Raw genomic sequence first — 7,303 nt, 5'->3', positions numbered from 1 at the left:
CCTGAGGTGGACAGAGGTGTTCCACCTTGAAAATCAAACAGTAGTGGTCTTTTCCCTAACTCAGGTAATGTCATTTTTCCATGTACATTTTTTTTTTCCACGCGTTTTTCTTCCATTTTAAACCTTTGGCACCTGCAGGCAACAAAACTAATGAAGAGGTAGTAAACAGATACGAACGGGAAAGCTTAAAAACCACCAATCATGCTGAGTTTGTGGCTTTTTTTTTTTTTTTAAAGAACATGTGTGCTTGTGGTTTTATACTGCCTGCTCATAATGCAGCCATATTTTCTGCTATTAAAATTGTTCTTAGTTCATAGGATGGAATGAAACAGACCATTATTCCAGGGTGTTCCCGGAAGAGCCTCATGTTTCAGGAAGCACACTTTGACTTTTAGTTCTCCACCACCTGAGGACACTTGAGTGCTGCTGTTGTAGACTCTGGGGTATTCGTTTCCTTTCCTTTCCGCCCTCCCTCTGCTGTTAACATCATGGTCCAGATTGACTCCCAACCTCTGCCAGGCTAAAGATTACCTCTCCATCTGGGCGATCACCCACACGCTAAATATATTCTCAGGGGTGAGTTGGGGCTACCCTGACCAGTGACTCCAGGCAGCATTTGCACACTCACGGCTTTAAGTCATCTTAGGAGATGAAGGAACTTGGGAGGGGAAAGGGATTACAGCAGAAGGATGGGGAGGGGTAGGAATGAAAGAGGCAGAGCGAGAGAAGGATGGGGAGGGGTAGGAATGAAAGAGGCAGAGCGAGAGGGATAGGAAGTTGGCAAAGGGGCTTCCGGTGAAGGAGGACACGCCGTACCACACGGTGACTTCAGCAGAAGCTCAGTCAGTCTGCGGATTTGACTGCTCCCAGCAAAGACTTCTTTTCTGTCAGTTATAATGTTATTGTAATAGAACTCCCGGAGGGAAAAACCCACTGCTAATCAGGGCTCGAGAAGTCAGTGGACTTGATGTACAGAATGGGGTTTTTAATTTTATGATGTGGCTATGGGTTACATGAGAGACTAATAAAAGAACTCCATAAAATGTGGCTTGCAGGAACGGGGCTGCAGCCTCTGGCAGAAGGTCAGCTGCTCAGAAGTGGTTGGAGAGCCGGGCTGATTTCTAGCTGGTGTGGCCACTCTGGTTCTCTAACTGTGGAAAGCCTTCTGAACCGGTTGATAACTGGCTGCTGCCCTTAGCTTCTCAAGCACAACCCTGCTGCACTGGCTGACCGGCCCCCACCTGGGAACCTCCCCACAATCCAGCAAGCAAATGCAGAGAACCTGCAGATCCTGCTCTGTGTCATGTCTCTGGTGTCACAACATTTCTGAGTGGCTAGTGCTTCTGTCCTACAATATATCTTCCTTGGGATTCGTTCCTTCAAATACCTGTGGAGCAGACCAGGGACATAGTTCCATAAAACTCTCCTTAACTGATCCCAGGTCAGTCCAGGGTGCCCCAAGGAGGCTTCCATGGGTGGGGAATGCCTGGTGCTCTCATGGTTGCTGCAAGGACACACTCAACCTTTCCCTTGAATCATACTTGGCTGCCTCAAAGGAGAGTTTTAATAGGCTTAGGAATGACATCAGGGTTAAGGAATATTTTTGGAAGAAAGAGGCAAATTTGCATAAGATTTCTGAACCCGGAATTGCATTTGTCATAGAGTTTGAATTAGAGGGATGCTCAGAGCACCTCTGATCTCTCTTCATGGCCAGCATGGAACCCTTGCATATCACCTCTGACAGGAGATAGCCAGCCCCTTCTAGGTCATATCCACTGACGGGGAATTCAGCTCTCTGAAAGGAAGCCTCTTGTGTGAACCAGTAAAGCTGAAATCTTCCTAAACAAATCCAAGTGTGAATCCTTTTGCTGAGCTGAAATTTTCCTATACAACTCAAATTTTGACCCCTCACCTACGTGGGGAATTGCACGTCCAAAGATGGCCCAAGCGTAAGCAATGACAGCTACTAATGTGTCTGATTTTATCAAGTGAACTGAGAGGCTGTGAGATCATTCAATCAGTTTCTCGAGTGGCTATTAAGTGCCAATGCCTGGTGCTGGAGACTCAGCAGGCATCTGGAATGGTTCTGCTCTGAAAGACTGTCCAGCCTCTTTGAGCCAGGACTAGACAAGCGGGGAGACCTGGGAAATCCAGGGTATCTAACCTTTGCTTCTGGAGCCAATTCCAGGCTGGAGTTCATCTTTGATGGGGGTCATCCTGGGTGACTCTGGGTAGGAAGCTTCTGTGTGCGGTCCTTCTTTTCTCTACAGGTTACTAACAGCCTGGTGGGCCTGTTGAGAGCATGGGGTTCTCAAGGTGTGCTTTCATGTGCAGACATTGAGGTGGAGAGGTGCAGGTTGTTTGCTGTCTCCCTCCTTACACCCTCTGAAAACACCTGTAAGAGTCAAATGACATTTGATAATGCATTTTGCTGAATTAACAATTGAACAGACTCTTTTATCTTTCACAAACAAGAAATATCACACAATTCAGATAAGAAAAAGGCAAACAACAAAAGTATTTATAACTTCATCATCTATAGGTAACAATGTGGTATTTGTCCATGCAAACATTCTTCTCAGTATATGTAATGTATCTGTGGATGTGGGAGATACACACACACACACACACACACACACACACACACACGCTCATACTTTGTAATCTGCCTTTTTCACCCAGTTGCTTTCCCAATGAACACAATTTTAAAGTGAATCTAATTACTCAAGAATCTGTCATTAATGCACATCACTTTGAAGGATTCACCCAAAGAAATCAGATGTGAAGGACAAAGGGTTAAACCATCTCAGAAGTAAAGAAGGCTTTCGGCAGGGACAGTAGATCCAGGGTGCCCTGGATTTCTTTAAGAGGTTGGGGTGAGGTAGGGATTTTCAGTAGATGGTGCCCTGCCTGCCCGCTACTGAAATTTTGGCCCTGCGAAGAGAGCTGGGGCGGGGATTCCTCCCCTGTGAATGAGTGGGTGGAAAGCTTGGGGATGAAGCTGTAATCGTGTCAGGCCCTGCGCTTGGTTCCTTTAGACCCGTAGACCCATGAAAGGACTCCCTTGGCATTCAGAATGGGCTTTCCTGGTCCCACGTTGCTGAGAAGCTGAGCGTGGGGATGTGGTGGGACTGAGAGGCCTCCTTCCTTCTTGTGCCTTGACTGGGACTGGCCCCTTATACCCAGCTCCCTCCTACCACTCACAGGACTGTGATCATTGAAAGAGCCCTTAGAAACTGGCCTTGAGCCTCAAAGAACAGATATATATATATATACATATATATGTATATATATATATATAAAACAACTCTGCACCTACAGGGCCTCTGTGGGCAAAGAGAGGGAGGAAGCATCCGCCGAACAGCCTTTCATGGAAATCAGGCTGCTGGAATAGACAGCCTGAGCAGAAGTAGTGAGAAGGACATTCAACCACAGTATCCCGAACAAACAAACAAAACAAAGAAACACAGATTTCCTGGAGCTTCGACTGAAATACTCATCAGATACATTAAAGCAGGCTTAGAAGGTCGAGTGCAAGAATATCCCAAATATGGAACAAAAACAGAGATGGAAATCATAAGGGCAACAGAGGAGACAGCGAAGCTGGGTCCAGGAGACCTACTGGGGTGGCAAGAGAAGGAGAAAAATGAACACATGAAGGAGAGAACCGTGAAACAAATGACAGAAGGTAATTTCTTTGAGTGAAAAAGACTTGAATCTGAGGCTAAAAAAGAACTCAAGGGGTTCCTGAAAGTCACATACCGAAACCCATTCAGATTACATCCTTGAACAGCAGGTAAAAGGAAAGCCTTTTGCACCCTTTAATACAAAGAGAAAAACATTAATTACCAAGGAACAGAAAAGAGACAGTGTCACACTTCTCACCTACAATAATGGGAAGCTGGAGAGAGGGGAATAATATCTACAAAATACTTGAGCCAGCTAAAATACCTTTTACTGGCCAGAGGAAAAAAAAGGTTACACCCTCCCCAGTAGGTGGGATAACAGGTACACATCACAATGCCTGCCTAATTTTTCTAGTTTTTGTTAGAGACGGGGGTCTCACGATGTTTCCCAGGCTGATCTTGAACTCCTGGACTCAAGTGATCCACCTGCTTGGGCCTCCCAAAGCTCTGAGATTACAGGCATGAATGAGCCATTGTGCCCGGAGTAACTTTTTTTTAAATGTATCACCGAATGGACAAGATAGGGGTGTTACTGAAAATGTCAGCCTCAAATTTGGGTAGCAGCAAGAAGAATTTCTTTCTTTGATGGGGAAGTTGATGATGAGGAGAGTGTGATTTTGACATCGGTGCCAGTTAAGATGACCCAAATATGGAACAAATGGAATCAACTGTTTCTTCAACTTATGTCAAACTGGAGAAGCCTAAGAAATACAATCAAGGTCATTTACTTCAAACAAATGAACAATTTGCAGTTCCACAAAAAGCTAGATGCAAAGTATCGGCCCTTCCCTTGCTAACCATTTTGCCTCCCATTAACAAGGTGTGTCGGGACACCTTGCGGAACTGGTGTCAACAGCTTGGTTTGAGTACTAATGGCAAGAAAATAGAAGTTTATCTGAGGCTCCATAGACATGGTCACCTGAACAACAGCAAGATATGCTTGAAATGTCACAAGAGACCAGATTACAGCGATGTTCTAGGAAACATAAGGCAGTGACCAAGAGCAAGGCTTTCAGAAAAGTTATGAGATGAATGAGAGAGCAGAAGAGATTAATAGAGTTAAAGTGATAACTCCACTGCAAGGAGCCATGTTGGCATCATGGGCAAGAATTGCTGCAAAAGCTGTTTAGCCTCAGTGTGAATTTGGGTTCCATTCCTGTTTCTGTTGAGGCCTTTTTGATGCAAGCCTCTGGTGTCAGGTGGAGTGTGATCCATGGCAGACTTCTCTCAGCAGATGCAAAGGGTTGGGTACACCTGCAGTTTCATGCAGGTCAGGCCTGGGTGCCTACCACTCACTCATGGGAGGATGACTGCTCTCTTCTTGTTACCTGCCTGCATTTTCCCATCCCCAGGCATAGAAGATAATATGTTATGCCCCAACTGTGCTAAGAGAAATAAGAAGATGATGAAAAGAGTAATGGCAATGGAGAAGTAGTAGCAACCTGTTTGAATACAATGTACTACAGAAGGAAGGATGTACTTTCAGACCATGTAACCTATTATGAAGGAATGGAAGAGGAGACAATTTGAATGAATCTTTGTGATTTACAAAACAAAGTCACATGACTAGGACTCCACAGTGAAGGTGGTTGACTAGTGACCCAGCCCCCATCTAAAGAGCCCCTTTCTGTAAGACCGAAAACCCACTAAAATAAAGTCACAGTCAAATATATATATATATATATATATATATATATATATATATATTATATAATATATAGATACACATACATATATAGTATATAATATGTATGTATATGTATGTGTGTGTGTATATACATATATATATAATCCGGGTATTCTATCTGAGAAAAATACTCTAGAAAGAAGCTTAAGCAAATAAAAATGAACTGAAATAGATAACTCAAGATAGGAGACAAAGAGAGAAGTTGGTTGTGGACAAATGGGTCTCTCCTCTCTGTCTCTCTTCCTTTCTCTCTCTCTTCCTCTTTCACTCCCTCTCTCTCTGATGCAATTGCAACAGAAGCCCCAGCTGAACCCAGGGGGAAGCTTTGGAGCTGGAGTTGTACTGCACTGAGATGGGTCTGCATTGAGATGGGTCACTTTTTATGTTGTCCTTGATGAGTGGTCGCAAGAAGGTTGCCCCAGGGAGGGATGCAGACCTGGGGTGTGGCAATTCCCTTCAGTGCAAGGCAATTAGAGGGTCTCAGCTGTGAGCTGTCTGCAGCCAACATTCAGCAGCTGAAGGGGAAAGACCATGTTTGACATGGTGCCGTTTACATGAAATTATGTATATATCTGCCATGGTGTGGTAGGAAATGTTTAAGAATCAGCCCTGGGGGGATTGGGCAGGGGAGAAAACCTCGATTTGTAGCTTTTGCTGATTTTTGTGGTGTAAATACTCTTATCATGGCTGATGTCAAACTTCCAATGTGATGTCACTGAATGTGGGGCCAGAACAGGATGCACGCAGTTGCCTCTCATGAGCATACAGGCTGGCTTTGACACACAGCTGTATAAGCATGAGGAAATTTAAGAGAAATGTGGGCAAGGGGAGAGGTGTGCAGAACAACAGTTTTGGGCATCCTGTTCAGCAGGAAAGCTTTCAGTGTTTTCTCTGTTTTCTCTCCATATGGTTAATTTTCTTTACTGGGGTCAAATTTCTAATCCTCCTCCCTACCGTCCCCTGCCCCTTTCTCCCCTCCACCCCTAAGTTGGTATTCTTTGCAGGTGGTGTTTCAGAAGTAGTCTTGAATACTTGTTCATATTGAAGTCCTTGTGGCTATCAAAACAAGAAGCAGCTTCTTGGTAGGTATTTATGAGGACCAATGTGATAGTGAATGTCAGGGCATGGCAAACTTGATGTAAGGGGCCAACCAGTACATAGCTTTGACATTGTAGGATGTAGGGTCTCTGTTGCAACTGTTAATCTCCTGCAGGACCTAGTTTGCTGACTCCTGTTTTATATGATACCATTGTATCCTAAGCCTCTTTGTAAGCGTTAATTACGGTTATTTCAAAGGACCCAGAGAAAGAAATCTTTTAACTCTAGAAATTCAGACCGACCACTCAGAGGAGGGATATAGGTCTTATAGAAGGCTTTTTGGCTCAGCTGGCTTTGTGACAGTAGCTGTATGCAGAACTTTTTTTTTTTTAACTTCTTTTTATCCAAGGTTAAATGTGATGAGAAATAGAGAACCCCTGGATTAAAAAACAGCAAAAAACAAACCCTGCAAACTTGAAAAAACCAAAAACCAAATTCTACAGATTTATGTACTAGGGAATCGTTAATTCAGAATTTAGAAAAATATATTAATACCTGGGAAGGAGGTAGACACCATTATATTATCTGTAAAGAAAGATGTAGTGGGTAGATTAACAAAGTAAATCAGGTGAGGCAGGCTGAAACCTTCATATGGCTAAGAAATTAAGCTCCTCCTCATCTTTCAAGCAAACGAAATATTTGACTTTTAATGTGCATGTGGAATCCACAAGGTTTTCATTTATAAAAATGGATCATGGCTGGGTACATGGTGTGTGCTTGTAGTCCCAGCTACTTGGGAGGCTGAGGCCAGAAGATCACTTGAACCCAGGAGCTGGAGTTTGCAGTGTGCTAGGATCATGCCTGCGAAGAGCCACTGCACTTCCCTGGGCAC

At 44.0% G+C, this 7,303-nt stretch overlaps 1 pseudogene; it reads left to right on the top strand.

Annotated features, from left to right (window-relative positions):
• The first annotated feature begins 4,224 nt into the window (after positions 1-4,224).
• LOC101047668 (developmental pluripotency-associated protein 2 pseudogene) lies at positions 4,225-5,121 on the top strand (annotated as a pseudogene).
• The last annotated feature ends 2,182 nt before the right edge of the window (positions 5,122-7,303 follow it).

The sequence above is a fragment of the Saimiri boliviensis genome, chromosome 8 (genome assembly GCF_048565385.1).
Source record: "Saimiri boliviensis isolate mSaiBol1 chromosome 8, mSaiBol1.pri, whole genome shotgun sequence".
NCBI classification, from domain to species: Eukaryota; Metazoa; Chordata; class Mammalia; order Primates; family Cebidae; genus Saimiri; species Saimiri boliviensis.
Note: the sequence above shows the minus strand (reverse complement) of the source record. Positions and strands in the feature narration are given on the sequence as shown.